This window comes from Sorex fumeus, unplaced genomic scaffold (assembly GCF_029834395.1).
Source record: "Sorex fumeus unplaced genomic scaffold, SorFum_2.1 ptg000033l, whole genome shotgun sequence".
Lineage (NCBI taxonomy): Eukaryota > Metazoa > Chordata > Mammalia > Eulipotyphla > Soricidae > Sorex > Sorex fumeus.
The window spans coordinates 28243205-28261414 of record NW_026606090.1 but is presented as its reverse complement, the minus strand read 5'-3'; positions in this window follow the sequence as shown (position 1 = coordinate 28261414).

The following is an 18210-nucleotide window of genomic DNA, read 5'->3' as shown; positions in this document are numbered from 1 at the left end:
ACCTCCCCATTTGCCTAGAACTTCCTCACAAGGGAAAAGGAAAGCCAACTTCTATGTTCCAACTCATTTTACAGATTGCAATTTTTTGTGTTTTAATACTTTCTAGGCTTGGAGATCTCAGTCCTGGGACCCGCATGCCTTTGTTCCTCTACCGGTACCTTCATGTGTGCGCAGAGTGGTCTCAGCATGGTGGTGGCTGGTTCTGGAGGTCTTTGGCTGCCAGAGCCCTGGTCAGGGCAGGGAAGGAAACTCAACCCACTCCCCTCCAAGGGGCCCCGGCGAGGACAACCAGGCGCGGGGGCAGGAGACTCCCGGGACTGAGATCTCCAAGCCTACTCGGATCTGGGCTGAGCATCCCCCACCCAGATCCTCCAAATTCCAGTAGGCGGGGGTCACACCCACCAACTGGCCTCCTGGAGCCGTGTAATCCCATCAACGGCCAAGACCCAGAGACTATAAAACCCAGCTCCCGGAGGTGCGCGGCAAATGCAGCCGCGTGACATCTTATCATCTCATTCCTACTTTGGACAAACTGGCAGGCTACCGAAGTAACCTGCCCACACGGCAGAGTCTGACAAACTCCCTGTGGAGTATCCAATATGCCAAATACCAGTAACAATGATGGATCTCATTCTCCTAACTCTGAAAGAGCCTTGAATATGGCACTTTTTAAAAAAATCTCAGGGCTAGAACGAGACGTTACTGGGCCTGCTCGAGGCAATCAAGGAATAACAAGATGGTCGTGATTGTGATCGAATACTTTCTAATGATCTCACATTAACTGTTGTCTCTCTTGGGCTGTGCGAAGTGTTTTCCATCCTCTGCTTGGCACAACCAATCAGCATGTCTTGTTTCCTACCTTTTTGCACAGAAGCCCAGTACCACAACCTTTAACTGGTCAGAGGTGGGTGGGTGGCCATGGAAAGTGGAGGTCATTCAGGATCTTCCAAGAGCTGATACACAGTATTCCGCGGAGTTTTTTCTTTAACCCCAACTGAAGATGCTAACCTGGAAAATATGAATCAGAGTAGCTATTGGCCATCTTCCCTGCCTAAGAAAGAAGCCTTCCTTCTGTGAGAGGAAAGAAGCTTAGCTGAGAAGACTGGCCAGACGTAAAACAGACCAAACCCTGTGTACTGAATTCTGGCTTCTGTCCCCCAGCCCCAGGGAATGGTTGCTGTAGCTCTTAGATTCTGTCCCTGACACAAAATACCTTCCTTCCTAGCAACACAAGTAAATTTCCTTTTATTTTTTTTTTTTGATTACTAAATCTGTATGGGGCTTTGACACTTAAAACAGGAAAACAAAGTACTAATTAATACATCCTTTATTATTGGAGAGGGACCAGAATATCAATTTAAGAAGAATCCCATTTTATTTCCTAAAATTAATTTTGAAGACTTTCTCATAAGACCTTAATAGCACATACTGAGTGATATTATGGATCACGCCCTGTACACACCTTTACTGTAAGTGCAGAAGTGATTTCATGAGATGGTTTCTAGTATGAACCTGAATATAAGCCAAGGGCATAACATTACAGTGAAATTGAGGTAAAGCAATTCTGCGAAGATGACCTAATGTGCACAGGTGCCTGGCATTCTATTGGCCCAGCTACCCATGGGCAGAGCTTCCAAAAATTCGGGGATGCTCTATAAAAAAAAACTGATGGTTTTCTCCATGTGTCCTCTGCCTTCATCACTGACCCAAGGTTTGGCTCAGAATTGAATAACAGAGAAATATATTCTGGCAAGATGGTAATAAAGTAGAAATGCCAGACTCTCCTTCAGTCCACACTTTCAACTAAATGATCAATGAAGTGCAAAATAGGATCTAAAAATGGCCCAGACAACTGAAGGAGTGGGGCCTGCACACTGAGGGGTTATCAGTGGGTGGGAATGACTGTACAGAGGAAATATAAATAAATGTGTATATATATTTACATATATAGTATATGTATTATATAGTATATATACTAGCTGGAGAGACAGCACAGTGGGTAGGGTGTTTGCCTTGCATGTGGCCGACATGGGTTCGATTCCTCCGTTCCTCTTGGAGAGCCTGGCAAGCTACCGAGAGTATCCCATCGGCACGGCAGAGCCTGGCAAGCTCCCCATGGCATATTTGATATGACAAAATAACAACAAGTCTCACAATGGAGACGTTACTGGTGTCTGCTTGAGCAAATGAGGAACAACGGGAGGACAAAGCTACAGTGCTACTACGTATTATATTTGGAAATATAATGTTCCAGAAAAAAGGAAATATGTGAATATTACCAGGTATCTGAAAGAAAGGAAGATTGGGGCTCAGAAGTGGCTGAGAAAAATTAGAGAGCTTGTGATGTTGGGGAACAGCGTTCAACAGTGGCTCTGGAGAAGTCATAAGATACCAGGTTCCCTACAGCCCACAAACAGTCAGGGAGCCAGGGCTGAGGGAAACCACCCTGCAGCACAGCTCCTGGGCTTGCCTAAGGCAAGCAGTTGGTTTCTGTGGTACCTGGCATGGCTCTTAGCTAGGGTGGACCTAGAAATTTATTCTGTGACTCTGGAGATGGGAAGTTTTTTGCAGTTTAACTCTGTGGCAGGCCAGCTAGTTGTGGAGAAGATGGTGTGGCTTGTAGGAAACCAAGCACCACTACCTAGGACTTCCCCTAAGGAAGGCTCTTTTGCTTTTGCGCTAGCAAATGCACTTGTCTGATCCTTGCCTGAGGCCTTTGTTGGTAACTGCACTCCTTAGGGCATTTCCTGATTGAGTTGTAGCTAGAGCACCACTGACTGGGATCACTCCCACTTGGATCCGGATCCAACTGGAGTGATCACTGACATTGTGACCTAAGTCCAGAGCTGTTACTCTTGGCTTGCTCTCTTCCCCTGCGGATTCTGAACTAAGCATCTGCTCTCACCCTCTCAGCTGAGACACTAGAATCCCTTGGGGAAATTTCACTTTCTGGAGCTTCTAAGAGTAGCATTCTACAGTGACTCTGGAGAAGTCGTAAGATACCAGGTTCCCTACAGCCCACAGTCAGGGAGCCAGGGCTGAGGGAAACCACCCTGCAGCACAGCTTCTGGGCTTGCCTGAGGCAAGCAGTTGGTTTCTGTGGTACCTGGCGTGGCTCTTAGCTAGGGTGGACCTAGAAACTTATTCCGTGACTCTGGAGATGGGAAGCTTCTCTACACTTCACTTCTCAGCTTCTACTCTGTGCTGACAGGTTACTTTTAATGATCTAAACAGGTAGAGGAGTGTCAGTAAGTCAAACAGTAGTCTCCACGGGTCCCAGGAAAATAACCTGTGTTCTATCTTGCAACCTTCCAATCTGGTGAAGGACTGCAGTACCAGCCAACCACGGCAGCTGCTCAAACTCACCACACAGTGGGTAATGCACAATATAAAAAAATGCACAATATAAGGAAACACAGTTATTTAGCACAAATGACGCAGCCAAACAAAGTCCTTGGAAAAGTTCAGATATTGCAGAAATAAGTTAAATGAGACTGAAGTAGTGTTTAAAACAAAAAAATAGAATAATGTTAAATGAGATAAGAAATACCTAAACAAATTATATGAGATTCATCACAAGACAATGGATTTAAAAATACAACAGCTGAATCAAAAACTACAAGAGATATTAACAAGAAGCAAGAAGAAATGGTTAATAAAGTTAGCAGAATGGTAGAAAACATGCAAACAGATCAGCTCATAGAATAAGGAATTGTAAAATATGGAAACTTATACAGAAGGGCCTATAGGCCTACATTGAGAAAAATGATGTTTGCATTATTGAGAGCTGGAAGAAGAAAGGGGTAGAAGCTCCATCTGATAAATAATAGCTGAGAATTTCTCTAATCCAGGAATTGATTATCCAAATAATCATTTAATAAATGATTAACAAAATAAACAAAACAAACACAGATCATGATATATTATAATTAAGATATCAAAAAATAAAGATAAGAATGACAATAACATAAGCATTTCAGAGAAAACAAATTTCATATAAAGGAATGCCCATGGGGCTGGAGCAATAGCACAGTGGGTAGGGCGTTTGCCTTCCACTCAGCCAACATGGTTGACCCTGGTTCAATTCCCAGCATCCCATATGGTCCCCTGAGCACTGCCAGGGGTGATTTCCGAGTGCATGAGCCAGGAGTAACCCCTGAGCATTGCTGGGTGTGACCCAAAAAGCAAAAAAAAAAAATAAATAAATAAATAAATAAAGGAATGCCCATAAGAGTGAGAAATACTATGAGAGAAAGGCATAGCACAAGGTGTTCGAATTTCTGGAATAAAAGTTTTACATTTTTCCTTGAGTAGGTTTTATATTTGTTTGTTTTGGGGCCACACACTGATTGGTGCTCTGCACTCAGGGATCATTCTGGGACCTATCCAGTGCCGGGGGAGGAACTGGGGTCAGCCTTATACAAAGCACTTTAACCCTTGTACCATCTCACTGGACTTCAAGACAAAATTTTAAACCATGTTTTACCCTGCCAGATATCATCTAGGGTAGAAGAAATGATTATGGGTGTAGTAAATAAAAAAAAAAATCAAGCAAGTCATCATTGCTGAATAGACCTTGTAATAAATAGCCAGTGATCTCTTATAAAATTTAAAAATATTTTATCTGGAGGAAGTAAGGCACAAAAATTATGCAATATCGGAACAGTGGGGAGAATACTGTGACCAGTTCAAATAAATAAAATTGATCGGCTTACCAGACTGCTGATGTAGAGCTTTCCATACAAAACTCAGGGCAACCTTAAAACTAAATTTATGGGAGAAAAACAAGAAATACGGAGTTAGATATCTACTCAAGTGGTAGAGTTCATCTCTCACATGAGCACAGAGCTGTGGTCAATCCCCATCACTGCTTGTCCACCAGAAAACTTCAGAGGTAACCCTGGTAGCACCTTCGTTCTGTTGGGGTGAACCCTGGGGTTGGATAATGCCCTGGTGCCCCCTAAGCACCACATGGAGTTTTTCTTCAAGTTTTTTCTATTAAAAATAATAAACTGACAAAACTAGAGAAAACTAGAAATAAGAATATACAATATATAAAAGTCAAAAATGATAAATCAACAAAAACAGTAAAATGACAATACTTATGTTTCAGTAATTGCCTTATATATTAATGATATAAGTTCACCAGTTAAAATGCATCAAGTAGCAGAATGAATCAAAAATAGAATGAAACATTTTCTGCCTATAGGAAACCCATTTCAGCTTCCAAGATAAATATAGGCTTAAAAGGAAGGGTTGGAAAACAACCCTACAGGTGAACAGTAACTTTAAAAAGCATGTACAATTAGAATTAGATACAATAGCGTAGATTCCCAAATAAAAGTGCTTATAAAAGTTAGGAACTAGCATTATCTAGTGATTAAGGGCTTAATGTGACAATTTTTCTACTTCCTAAAAAATAGGCACCAAATGATATAGTGCTAAAATGTTATGTAACTATTAATAGAAAGTGTGATGTCAGTATTGGTGCAATAATATTATGGTATTTTTACATCCAAATTTTAATTCAGCATTTACTAAGGTATTACAGGATGTTACCTGTTTTGCTATCTCCTTAAAACTCACGCATGCATGCACAAGAGCTCATGCATGCAAACGCACACGCACACACACACACACATACACACACACACACACACACACACACACACACACAGTTAAACCCTTACCATAAAGATTAAAACAGATCCATGTCACTTTAAGATATCAATAGACTCTTTGAGGGAAACGCAGTCAATGAAAAGTAAGTGATTTGCGCATGGTTTGTACCTTGTTAAAGAACTGTGACTTGAATCTATATTGACTATATTTAAATGGCAGCACTTCCGTAAGCTCTCTGGATATAAGTCTGCATTATCAAGACTGTTTCTGCTCTTTACTTTGATTTTTTTCTATATAATTATCCCTTTCTTCTGAAGTATTTCATCTTCCGGTAAATATGTCCCAAATCTCTCATTTTTTTAAAATGCGAAAACCTTAAACTGGGGAGATAGCTCAAAGGGTTAAATCCTTGCATGTGCAAGGTTTCAAGCTTAACCCCTAGCTTGATACACAACCCACCCCCGACCCTCCACCACAGGCCATGGTGGTCCTGGTCCTACTAGACATGAGCATCAAATGTCAAGCCCACACAGCAGCTCCGATATTTCTAGGAGCAGGCCCTGGGCCTCTGGGCACTTCTGGATACGAACAAAAAGAGCAAAGACAAAAATTATTCTGTCAAAGTATATTCAGACTGCTTTAACAAAATGCAGTGTGTACCTTATCAGCAACAATTTTTTTTTCTCACAGTTTTGGAGACTAGAAAGTTCAAAATCAAGACATCAACTGGTTTCTGATGAGAGTCAACATCTTCCAAGATGCACAGTCTTCTCAAGGTGAAAGACACAGGTCTGGTATCCTTACAAGGGCATTGTAACTTAACTATGTCCCCAAATCCGCCACCTAATACCAGCATTAATATTTAGATCTCAACACACTAACTGAGTCATTCGGATCATATACCCTGCACTGATGTATTGCTTCCATTAATGTCCTTGAAATTGCTTTGTTCCTTATCACAAAAAAACCTCGTCAGCCCTCCCCTTTTATACTTTGAATTCTACATTGCCAAACCCAGTCTCTTCTCCATTCTCAGCTTGTTAGATTTCTAAGTAGAACTTAGCACAATTGATCATACTCTCCTGCTTGAAATACTTCCTTAGATTTGTAATTTCAAACAACATATTTCCTTCATTTTCTTCTGACTATTTGGTATTTATCTTACAGCCTCTTATTAGATCCTTCTTTTGGAGGACTTTTACTGGTTCTTCCTTCTCAGCCCTAACATTAATGTGGAGTGGTTCTGGAAATCTTTTAGTAAATGTTCTTTATGCATATTTTCTATTACTTTGATCACCTAGGAGATCTGTTCTCATCCTTGACCTTGCCACTGAATTTTTGATTTAGCTGATCACCTGCAATCTTGACATTTCCACGTGGATGTCCAAGCGATCTCTCTTAAGTATTTTTACTCGTAGACAAATCTTCCTATTGTTCCATAACTCACCTACTCAAGGCCTTCAGGTCCAAAATTCTGAAAATTAATTCTTCCTCTTTTTTTCCTCATAGTAGTTCAATCAGCATGCCCTCCTCCCCTTGTTTTTACCTCTAAAATAGCCCAAATATTTTCAATTTTATAAAAACCATATATATATAAGCATATATATATAATCACATAAGATATACGTTCATTTCCTGCCTAGGCTGCTCAGTAGTCTTCTAACTTCATCCTCATTGGCCTCTTTCTGGTTCTTGAATATGCCAACCTGTTCATTACTACTCTATTTTAACTTTTCTTGACCTAGCACACCCCTTTCAGATCTTTGCAGACTGGTTCTTTCCCACCTTTCTATACAAATATCTTCTATCCAGAACGGCCATAGTCAAGCTCTTAATTTAAAGTTGCCCCGCAGTCACTATTGGGTCCATTCTCTAGATTGTTTGTCTCTATCAGTTTGTGTGTGTTGTTCTATTGATATGTTTTGTCCATTTCATAAACCAAGCGAGGGTATCATGCATCTTATTTACTCTACATTCTCAATGCTGAGAAAGTACCTGGTTTAGAATGAACCTCAATAAATATTTGGTGACGCTAATATGAATAATTTGCAATATTTAAAAAATGATCCCAAAATTCTTAATTATGAATTTTGCTAAATATATCCAGAAGACTGGTACAAAGCTGTTGGAAACAAAATTAGCCTTCAAAATGGTATTTGGTCTCCTAAATGATAATTTCTGATTAGCAAATATAAACAAGTGAAAATGGACATGACTCACAATTATAAATCAGTTCTGGTTAAATACATCCATAAATAGAATAATCAAGGAAATGCTTTGCATTTGAGCTTTCATATTATGACTTGGTTGAGTTGCAAAAAAATATGCATAAAAACAGTTCTAAAACATAATTCAAAAGTCACTAATAATAAAAATAGTGCAATAGTAATTAAAAACCCAGAGCAAAAAATTTGAACATTAACGTTCAAAAGTGAATGATGTTTTAAAAGTAGAAAAGAAAAAGCCCTTAGGGAACCCAATATTTAAGAGATCCTGAGAGTATTTGTACTTTTAGATTATGAATAGTATGGATGAGATATTGATAAATTGAGTTTATAGATTTCAAAGGATTCTTCTGGAAGTTTTATATGACTGATCTTTTATCATAAGTACATTTGAATCCATGAGCACTAGTTTTTGTGGGTTTTTTTTTAATCACCGTGAAATACAGTTACAAAGTTTTCATGTTTGAGTTTCAGTCATACAATGATCAAACAACCATCCCTCCACCAGTGTACATTTCCACCACCAGTGTTCCCAGTATCCCTATCTCCTCCCATTCCATCCCTTCCTCTGCCTCTCTGGCAGACAGTTTCCCTCTTATTCTCTCTCCACTTATGGGCATTATGGTTTGCAATACAAACAGTGAGAGGCCATCATGTTTGGTCCTTTACCTACTTTCAGCACACATCTCCAATCCTGATCGATCCCTCCAATCATCATTGACTTAGTGATCCCTTCTCTATACCAGCTGCCTTCTCCCCCAGCTCACGAGGCGGACTTCCAAACATGGAGCAATCTTCCTGGCCCTGTCTCTACTGTCCTTGAGTGTTAACATGAGCACTAGTTTTGAGGGCACAAATAACTTATCAGAGTGGTAGAATCCAGATATGTCAGAAGACATACAAGAGAAATGTTGGTCTTGTGTGTAATTGAAAAGTAAAATAACATTCATAGAATAATTTACAATTTCATAACTATATAAGTCACACAACTTGTAAAGAAACAAAATACCATCATGCTTATTTATAAACCGATTCAGAATTTAATGCCTTTTGTAAAAATAGAGCTTTAATTATGTCTCAAGAAAGGAGAAGGAATGAAAAAAACTAGAAACTATAACTAGAATATCCTACCAGAGTGATTTAATTGTACTTTCCACAATTCTCTGAACTCCCACCCTTGGGAGGGTATATGTACTGGAGAGATAGGATTGTGTTTTGAAGACTCACTTGGATAAGAGCTCAAGATTTTCATGACGAATTTGTAATAATATCCAAATATCCAAATTAGTCACAAGTTTGTATATCAGAGTTTCGAGGTTTTGACTTGGGCTGCTTCCCCAGAACCCCATATGGCCCCCTAAGCCCACCAGGAATGATCCCTGAGTGCAGAAGCCAGGAGTAAGCCCTGAGCACTGTCAGGTGTGGCCCAGCCATCAATCAATCAATCAATCAATCAAATTCTAAGAAAAACCTCCAGGGTCCAATATTTTTTTAATGTTTTTTAATGATCTGATTTCTCTTTCATACTGACAACTCTGAACCCAACTAAGCCATTGCTTGGACCCATTAATATTAAGTTTACATAAGATTTCACTCCTTTACAGAGGGAGGTTCGTGCCCTTCCCCCCAGGAAAGGGCTATAGAAGATGGACATTTACCCATGTACCCCTTAAAATCTTAAGGAGCTGAAATCTGTAGAAGGGGATCTTACAGGAAGACGGGAAGTACTGGTAATGAATTTTTTTAAAAAGAAATAATAAAACTAAGAAATTGCCTAGCAAAGATATGAAGAACACAGCTCTTTGAGATGAACACAAGGAGATCTTTGGAGATAGAAAAACTGATGCATCACACAGGAAAGGGCGGATCCCTCAGCAAAGGAGAAGCTACAGGAGAATCTAAAGGGCATGATAAGAGTATGAAAGGGCCATCAGAAGTCCAAAGCCTTCCCTATGACAACACCCAGATTAACTTTTTCTTTCTTTGCTTTTTGGGTCACACCCAGCGATGCTCAGGGGTTACTCCTAACTCTGCACTCAGGAATTAATCCTGGCTGTGCTTGGGGAACTAGGCGGGATGCTGGGGATCAAACCCGGGTTGGGTGTGTGCAAGGCAAACCCACCATACCCACCATACCCACTGTACTAACGCTCTGCCTCCCCCCGCCCCCCAGATTAACTTTTAAGTGTGCAGAGAAATTCAGGCCAAGCCAATTTGGGGAAATTGTGTATGACCTTCTCCCAAAAGCTCTTTTCTGCCTTTTACCATTTCTGTGGAGAAGCCCTTGTTTCTTTCTCGAATATTCTTTCTCTCTCTCTCCTCCCCTCACATTTTCTAATTAAATTTCTTGAAATGAAACTATTTTGCCTCACAAAAAACTGAGGAAAACACTTTGAATTGTGCATTTGACTGATTCATTTAACAAATACACTTGCTTGTCCTATATGCTATTCTAGAAACTGGAAATTCGCCAGCAAATGAACAAAAGAGAAAACGCCTGTTCATGAAGCTTTCACTGATGCTAAGAAAAAAAATACATCCTAAAAAGAAAATACTAAATATTTTAAAGACAAACTTCAGAGTGGGAGAGGGGACAAGGAACAAATACATTTTTTTTTCTTTTTTATTTAGTCACTGAGGTAACCACCAGAGGGCTACCTAGCTATACCTGTTTAAAACAGTGTGGCATAAAATTTTCTCCCTCCACCTTTTGCAGTCTTGTAAACTGACATGTATCACTGAGAAGCATCTAAATGTAGATAAAACTTTATAATTACATCTTTCAAACAATAGACTTAAAGATTGAAACAGACTAATTGTGGTGTCATAAATTAGCCAGACAGTGTGATCTTTCTTTCTTTCTTTCTTTCTTTCTTTCTTTCTTTCTTTCTTTCTTTCTTTCTTTCTTTCTTTCTTTCTTTCTTTCTTTCCCTTCCTTCCTTCCTTTCTTTCTTTCCCTTCCTTCCTTCCTTCCTTCCTTCCTTCCTTCCTTCCTCCCTCCCTCCCTCCCTCCCTCCCTCCCTTCCTCCCTCCCTTCCTTCCTTCCTTCAGAGTCTGACCAAGGAAAATGGTTTAATTGTCAGAGTTGTAAAACAAAATTATCTTTTTAAAAGAAAATCTGTCATCATCTCAGATGAGACGTTTAGCTTCTTTGCCCCCAGTAAGAACCAGATGTGATTTTTTTTCTGTTAGTGAAAGTGAGTATATTTATTGTTTGGTATTCTGTTACACGTAACTTCCGGCCATAGTTAAGAACAGACCTTCCATATACAGATGTGCACAAAGGGACTCTCTGATTTGACCTAAAATCGTAGTAAAGCATTGGTTTTTATCATCAGTGACCCTTTCCTTTCTTGCTTAGAGCACATGTTTTACATGTTTTAGTCAAACCAGGCTCTGTAATTTCTCCCAGCTTTCTCATGAGCTATCTCACTCTTCCCAACTTTTATGAATGACAAAATGCTACTTTTTCATTTACTTCAAATATTCCTTCCTGATCTCTTCCTCGTCTCAAGCTGATGTAATTCTGCTATACCATTAAGTGCTCAGTATACAGAATGTATGTACTACTGACTATTCAACCCACAATAACACAATATAGATGAAGGAATCCTAGTGACTTCATGAAAAGCCTTTGAAACTATTTCCACATATAAACGTCTAGATAAAAACTCTGGATTAGGGGGACTCAGCGGTACCTAGTCATCTATATTTCACAAGTGTTTTGAGGAGAATCCGATGCTCAATTGTGTTCAGAAACCACCCAGCTGGTGCAAGTCTCTCATCTCATAAAGACTTGAGTGATTTGTCCAAGGTAACAGAATAAATGGCAAATCCAAGACAGACCAACATAACTTGAGTGATTTGTCCAAGGTAAGAATAAATGGCAAATCCAAGACGGATCCACTGCCTTTGCATAAAATCATCTTCCACTGCTTCAAACACCATCTTATAACAAATGGATTGGTCCAGCAGGGTTATCAATCTGCAGAAACAACCAGGGCACTTAGAGACTGAGAAACACAGCAAGGATTTCTAGATTAGAAATCAATTATCCAACCAGGTATTAGTAAGTCATGAGAAAGCATAGCTTAATTTCCTTCTGCTAGAAAACTAGGATAATTCTTGATCTATTTTAGCTCACAGTTGTGCATGAAGAGCATTATAAACTGTACGCGATCCTACGAGTGTACAAGACAGTGACAAGTGATAAATATAATAAATGCAATAATAATAGCAGTGATGGCTAAAGTCTTCTTTTCTTTTTTGCTTAGAGATTTAAAGACTAATCAGTCTCACAGGAATCCATCTCCTCAAAGTACTGATGCAGAGTACAAAGTCTCCTCTCCATCACTGCCATTTTCTTTTGTTATTTTGACCAAGCCCTGGGGAAGAGATTGTTTCTGAACATACCCCTCATTGTAAGGGAAACAATTTTGGTTCCTATCTAAAGCTCTTCCAACCTCCTGTTTTTGAGTAAGATAACAAGAAGAAAAACAAGCAAGAGTAAACAGACTTATTATCTTCACCTTCAGCAAAAGCAACTTCTCTGGTCACAAAAGAAATCCACTACTTGACACCACGCACTTCCAATGTGCTATTGGCAAATAGGAAAATTATAGGACCAATGTATAACTAATTGTGAACAGTAAAATACTTAGGCTCTATTGTGAGTAGTTTAAATTAACTAAAAAATAAATTCCTTTATTTTTTTTTAATCTTAGTGCCTGAAAATAAGTCTACCTATACTGGCATTTATCTTCAAAGACAATCATAGTTGTTGCTATAAGACCATAAGATAAAAAAATTTGTATCATTGTCATTAAAATTTTATATAGTGGCAAAGACTAAATATTAATCAGTGAACTAGTTTTAGGAAATCTGGATTCTATTTCATATGCTGCCTTAGTTTCTGCCTCTGCAAAATAAGGAAATTTGATTATAACCTCAGATAATCTATTATGTCAAATACTACTATCTTAAGTGATTCTTTGGGGGTGCAGTGAAAGACTTTTATTTCTTTTTAATATATATTTAATGAATATCCATTTAATACCTACTCTGTGCCAGACATTGCTCTGGGAATTGTAAATATATCAGTGAAGAAAATGGGGAGAAAAAAACCTTCCTCTCATGAAATTTATATTCTAGTACCTGTAAAATTATTGTCTGCTTGAACACTAGATATGGTCTCCCAAACAGGTTTTTGCAGGGTCTGGAAGAAAATATAAATAATAAAGAAAATAGAATGTTCATCAAATTCCATATTCATACTTTTCTTTCTGTTGCTCCTTAGTTCTTTTTTTGACCGAATTCTTAGAAACTTCATGAATTCAAAAATTTTACAGATTTTTTTTTTATATTCAGCTGATAGTGATCTCCCTATATAGTTGAATTGTTCAAAGTGCAGAAGCTAAATGGAGAGATAGGACAGCAGGCAGGACTCTTGCCTTGCATTGATCTCCTGTACCTTGTAAAGACACTGTGCTTCACAAGGGGTGATCCTTGAGCACAGAGCCAGGAGTAAGCCCTGAGAACTGTCAAGTATGGTCCCAAAACAAACAAAAATAATAAAATAATTTTCACACATTTGCCAATTCAATTGAGGGAAAGTATCACATATAGAAATAAGAAAATATAAAAAAATATCAAATACTGTATCCTCAAATAAAATGATATATCACTTATGAGGAGGAGAGAGACCGACCCAGAGTCTGGGGAATTGAGGTGTAAATTTTAGTACATGTAAGGCTTTAATTAAAGAATCCATAATTTTCTAGATTTTCAAAGACAATTATAAATTGATTCAAGAAAAATATGGTTCAAAAATAATATAGAGACTTTTCAAAAATGTAGGAACTGTGTTTCTATATCACCCAAAGATTCCACTTCTTGGCATCTACCCAGAAAGCACAAAACATTGATTCAGAATATATTTCTACTTCTATGTTCATGGAGTTCATGCCAGTGCTATTTATAGTACTCAGGATCTGGAAATAACTCAAGTGACCAAGAGCCAAAAAAGTGGATAATGATATAGAGACACAATGAAGTACTACACAGCTATGAGAAAGGAAGAAATCCTGCAGTTTGCTGCTGCTTTGATAGAACTGGATGGGGTTCAACTGAGAGGAGTCAGTCAAGGAAGTCCAAACATCAAATGACCATAAGATACAAGGGCATTTTTATTTTTTTATTTTTATTTTTTACAGTGTGAAGATAGTTCTATTTTGGCAGGAGCCATTAAGACATTCAATAGGATATCAGTAATAGATTGTTATGGTTTGGGTGATATGAACTTTGGTATACATGTCTGAAAATATGATATATATGCATATATATATATTTTCCTCTATGATTTGTTGCCTATTGTCAGAACCCCATCAAATATGATGTGTTGAGGAATATGTTCACTCATATTTGAAGCTTGGCCCAAGCATATGGAAAGTGGTCTGGAGCGCAGTGGCAGTTGGGTTGTAGAGGTTTTCGGCTGCTGGGGCTGGGTCCCTTGGGGCAGGGAGGGCTCTCACCTGCCCTTCTCTGGGGCGCCCCCACTGAAAACAGCCTGGCATGGAGTCCCGTGGCATGGCTATGGAGGCCTCATTTTATGGTTCCTTCTGGGAGAAGCAGTCGTGAGTTCTGGAGGGTGGCCGATGAGGAGATTATCTGGTGGGTATAAGGGCATTTTTAAAAGACCAGTGACTCAGTAAAACTACATTAGCTAGGGTGATGTTGAGAAGAGCCCTAAAAACAGTGGTGGAAGGGTATGGATAGTCTGATAGTGAATGTGGTGTAACAACATTAAATTCCAGAAAAATTAACATTAGCAGTATCATAAATTGCTGTGTCTAAAAAAAACACGGATAAGGTCTAAAAAATTAGAATAGGATTAGAAAAACAAGCTTCTTTCTCTTCTGTCAATAAAGTACCTGGCCCTTAGCTTAATGACAAGATTTATTGGTATCAATAAGAGCTTTGAAGTACACAATAAGAGAAAGAACTAATGGGAGAGATTGACCCGGGCTTTGCATTCTAAGAATAGTGAGTGAGCTTCTAATGTATTATTAAATAATGTACACGTGACAAAAATGATGAAAGTGTAAGAATGGATACACAGTGTCCCTGTGCCTTGGCCCTTGTTCAGTCTGATGTTGAAGAAGCTCCTTGAATTAGTGTGCAGATGGTATGGTACTTTTTTTCTTGTTTTGCTTGTTGGGTCACACCCAGTGATGCTCAGAGGTTACTCCTGACTCTGCACTCAGGAATCACTACTGGCAGTGCTTGGGGAACCACATGGGATGCCGGGCATTGAACCCAGGTCAGCCGCGTGCAAGGCAAATGCTCTGCCTGTTGTACTATCGCTTCGGCCCCTGTATGGTATATATATATATATATATATATATATATATATATATATATGTGTGTGTGTGTGTGTGTGTGCACAGATGTCATTTCTACTGTGCTTTTTATATATATATTTTATTTTATTGAATCACCATGAGATAGTTACAAGTTTTCATGTTTGGGTTACAATCACACAATGATCAAACACCCATCCCTCCACCAGTGCACATTCCCCACCACCAATCTCCCCAGTATACCCCCCTCCCAACTCTCCCCCTGCCTCTATGGCAGACAATATTCCCCATACTCTCTCTCTAATTTGGGGCATCATGGTTTGCAATACAGACACTGAGAGGTGATCATGTTTGGTCCATTATCTACTTTCACCACACATCACCCATCCCGACCGATTCCTCCAGCTATTGTTTTCTTAGTGATCCCTTTTCTATTCCAGCTGCCTTCTCCCCTCTGCTCATGTGGCGGGCTTCCAGCTATGAGGCAATCCTCCTGGCCCTTGTATCTACTGTCTTTGGATGTCAGCCTCATGTTATATTATTCTATACTCCACAAATGAGTGCAGTCCTTCCATGTCTGTCCCTGTCTTTCTGACTCATTTCACTTAGTATGATACTCTCCATGTCTATCCATTTATAAGCAAATTTCATGACTTCATCTCTCCTAACAGCTGCATAGTATTCCATTGTATAGATGTACCAAAGTTTCTTTAACCAGTCATCTGTTCTAGGGCACTTGGGTTGTTTCCAGATTTTGGCTATTGTGAACAGTGCTGCAATGAACATATAGGTGCAGATGTCATTTCTACTGTGCTTTTTTGCATCCTCGGGATATATTCCCAGAAGTGGTATTGCTGGGTCATATGGAAGCTCAGTTATACTCTTAACCACAGTAGGTCCATACTCAGTAGATTTCCATCGAGTCTGAGTCCCAGGAATCTTCTTAAGACATATCTCCCAGATTAAGTGATATTTCCCTACAAGTCCTCTTCCAAAGAAAATTTTCACAAAAAGAAATTCATACTCCAGCCTACACCTTTTTGTTTTCATTCTGCCAGTACTATTAGTAGCCATGGAAGAAGAAAACAATGAATGAAAGAATCAAAGAAAAAATATTTATTCATTTGGTTTACAGCTGGTGATGCTCATGGATTACTCCTAGATATGCACTCAGGAGTTAACTCCTGGTGCTCAAGGGGCCATATGGGATGCAAAGGATCCAACCAGGGTCTGTCGCATGCAAGGCAAACACCCTACCTGATGGATGTACTTTTGCTCCGGCCGCTGATATAAAAAATTTTTTAAGGAAAGAAGAAAGGAAATTATTTTTTCCAAACAAGTTTCTACTGAAAAGATCCTGAGGGCTTCCTAAGTTTTGACATGTGTGTTCAGTTCTGAGTTTCCCACTTATGCTGAAACAGCAGCTGTTGACAGCGACCACTTTCCCTTCTAGAAAAAATATCAATTGAGCTGGGAATAGGAAGTCACCATTTACTCTGAGCTCCTTGTGACTCCATGACTTGAGAGGAAAAAAAATAGACAACCAAGTGAGGATTTTATTGCCAAGTAGATCTGGAAAGACAGGTACAGCTTAGTCAAGGGGCAATGTGAAGTTTGTTTCCAGTAAGAATTCTCATTCATCATAGCTCTACCCATATCAGAGTTCCTTTGGATAAACTCAGAATCTTGAACTGTATAAATATGGCAAATCATGTCCTTGAGAGTAAAGTGCAGAACAGTATCTAAGGAAAATGAACAGTATCTATATAAGTAAATCAAGTTTATGAGAAATGCCTCTCTTTCCATAAATTATTGGTTTATTAGAAACAGTTTATCTGTCTTCTATAGCCTAGAAATAATAATTGTTGAGCAAAATGTCCAAGATAGCGGTGAACACTCCAAAATAAATCATATTTTTCAGCCTACAACTATGCCTGGCCCTCTAGTGGTGTTTAGTCTGTATGTGATGAATTAAAATACGTGTCAAGCATCTTTTTAAGTGGCCTTAATGACATTAAGAAGGAGTATGGTCACACAGTGCCATTGTCTCCTCCAGCTTTGGTTCCTGGTGGAGAGTTTTGGAGACATGAAGGCAGGCCCAGACTTCATGTTATGTGTTTGAGACATCAGCTGATATGTTTCTTCACTGTTGATGTCAGGAATGATTTTTATACATGCCACCAACTGCTTTATTCTCAGAATACTACTTTAGTGCTACTAGTTTTATCCTCACCAGTTCTATTTTCAGCTCTCTGCCTTCCCCTACAATGAGTCAGGTGACAAATTAGTAATTGAAAGTAACCCCAACAAAGATCGGCTTTCTTATGACCCGAACTCACAATATTAAAAGAATATATAATTCCTCATCTCATCTCAATCATTCTTTTAGATTGCAAATTGTCTTTAAAAATTGCTAGTTATTTGGGATTAACTTTACCACTCTGACTGTTGGGGTCAGGTTTCTTGGGAAATGGCAAGGATACACATACACTCACGCACACACACACACACACACACATACACACACACACACTCACACCCCAGATGCACATTTAACAAACTTTAAGGGACAGTAGTGATTGCTTTGTAATGCTTGGATTGCATGACTTTCAATGGTCTCTTACAGTAAAAGACTGTCAATTAATATCAGAGGTCTTTCTATACATGGATGAGAGTTCAGACTGATTTTTTTTTTCACAACTGGGTTCCAGTTGTGGGAGTACAGTCACAGTCATGGAGAATTTAGAGCATACTGAGAATATATTTCTACAGAAATAGAGAAAGCGTTTTCTATGGTATCCCACTTTACTGGCCTGCCTTTCCCTCACCCCGTCCATTTGTTGTGGGGTGAAGCTTGGTCATGGTGCTCAAACACTGGGTCCCATGTTCTTTAGTGCTGGTCCCCACACAGGGGTCTATGGGGTACACAGACTAGAGCCGGTGTGCTGCATGCATTTAGATGTGTCGTAGGGGTTGCACTGTTGCAGGGCTGGGGGTCCCGAGAG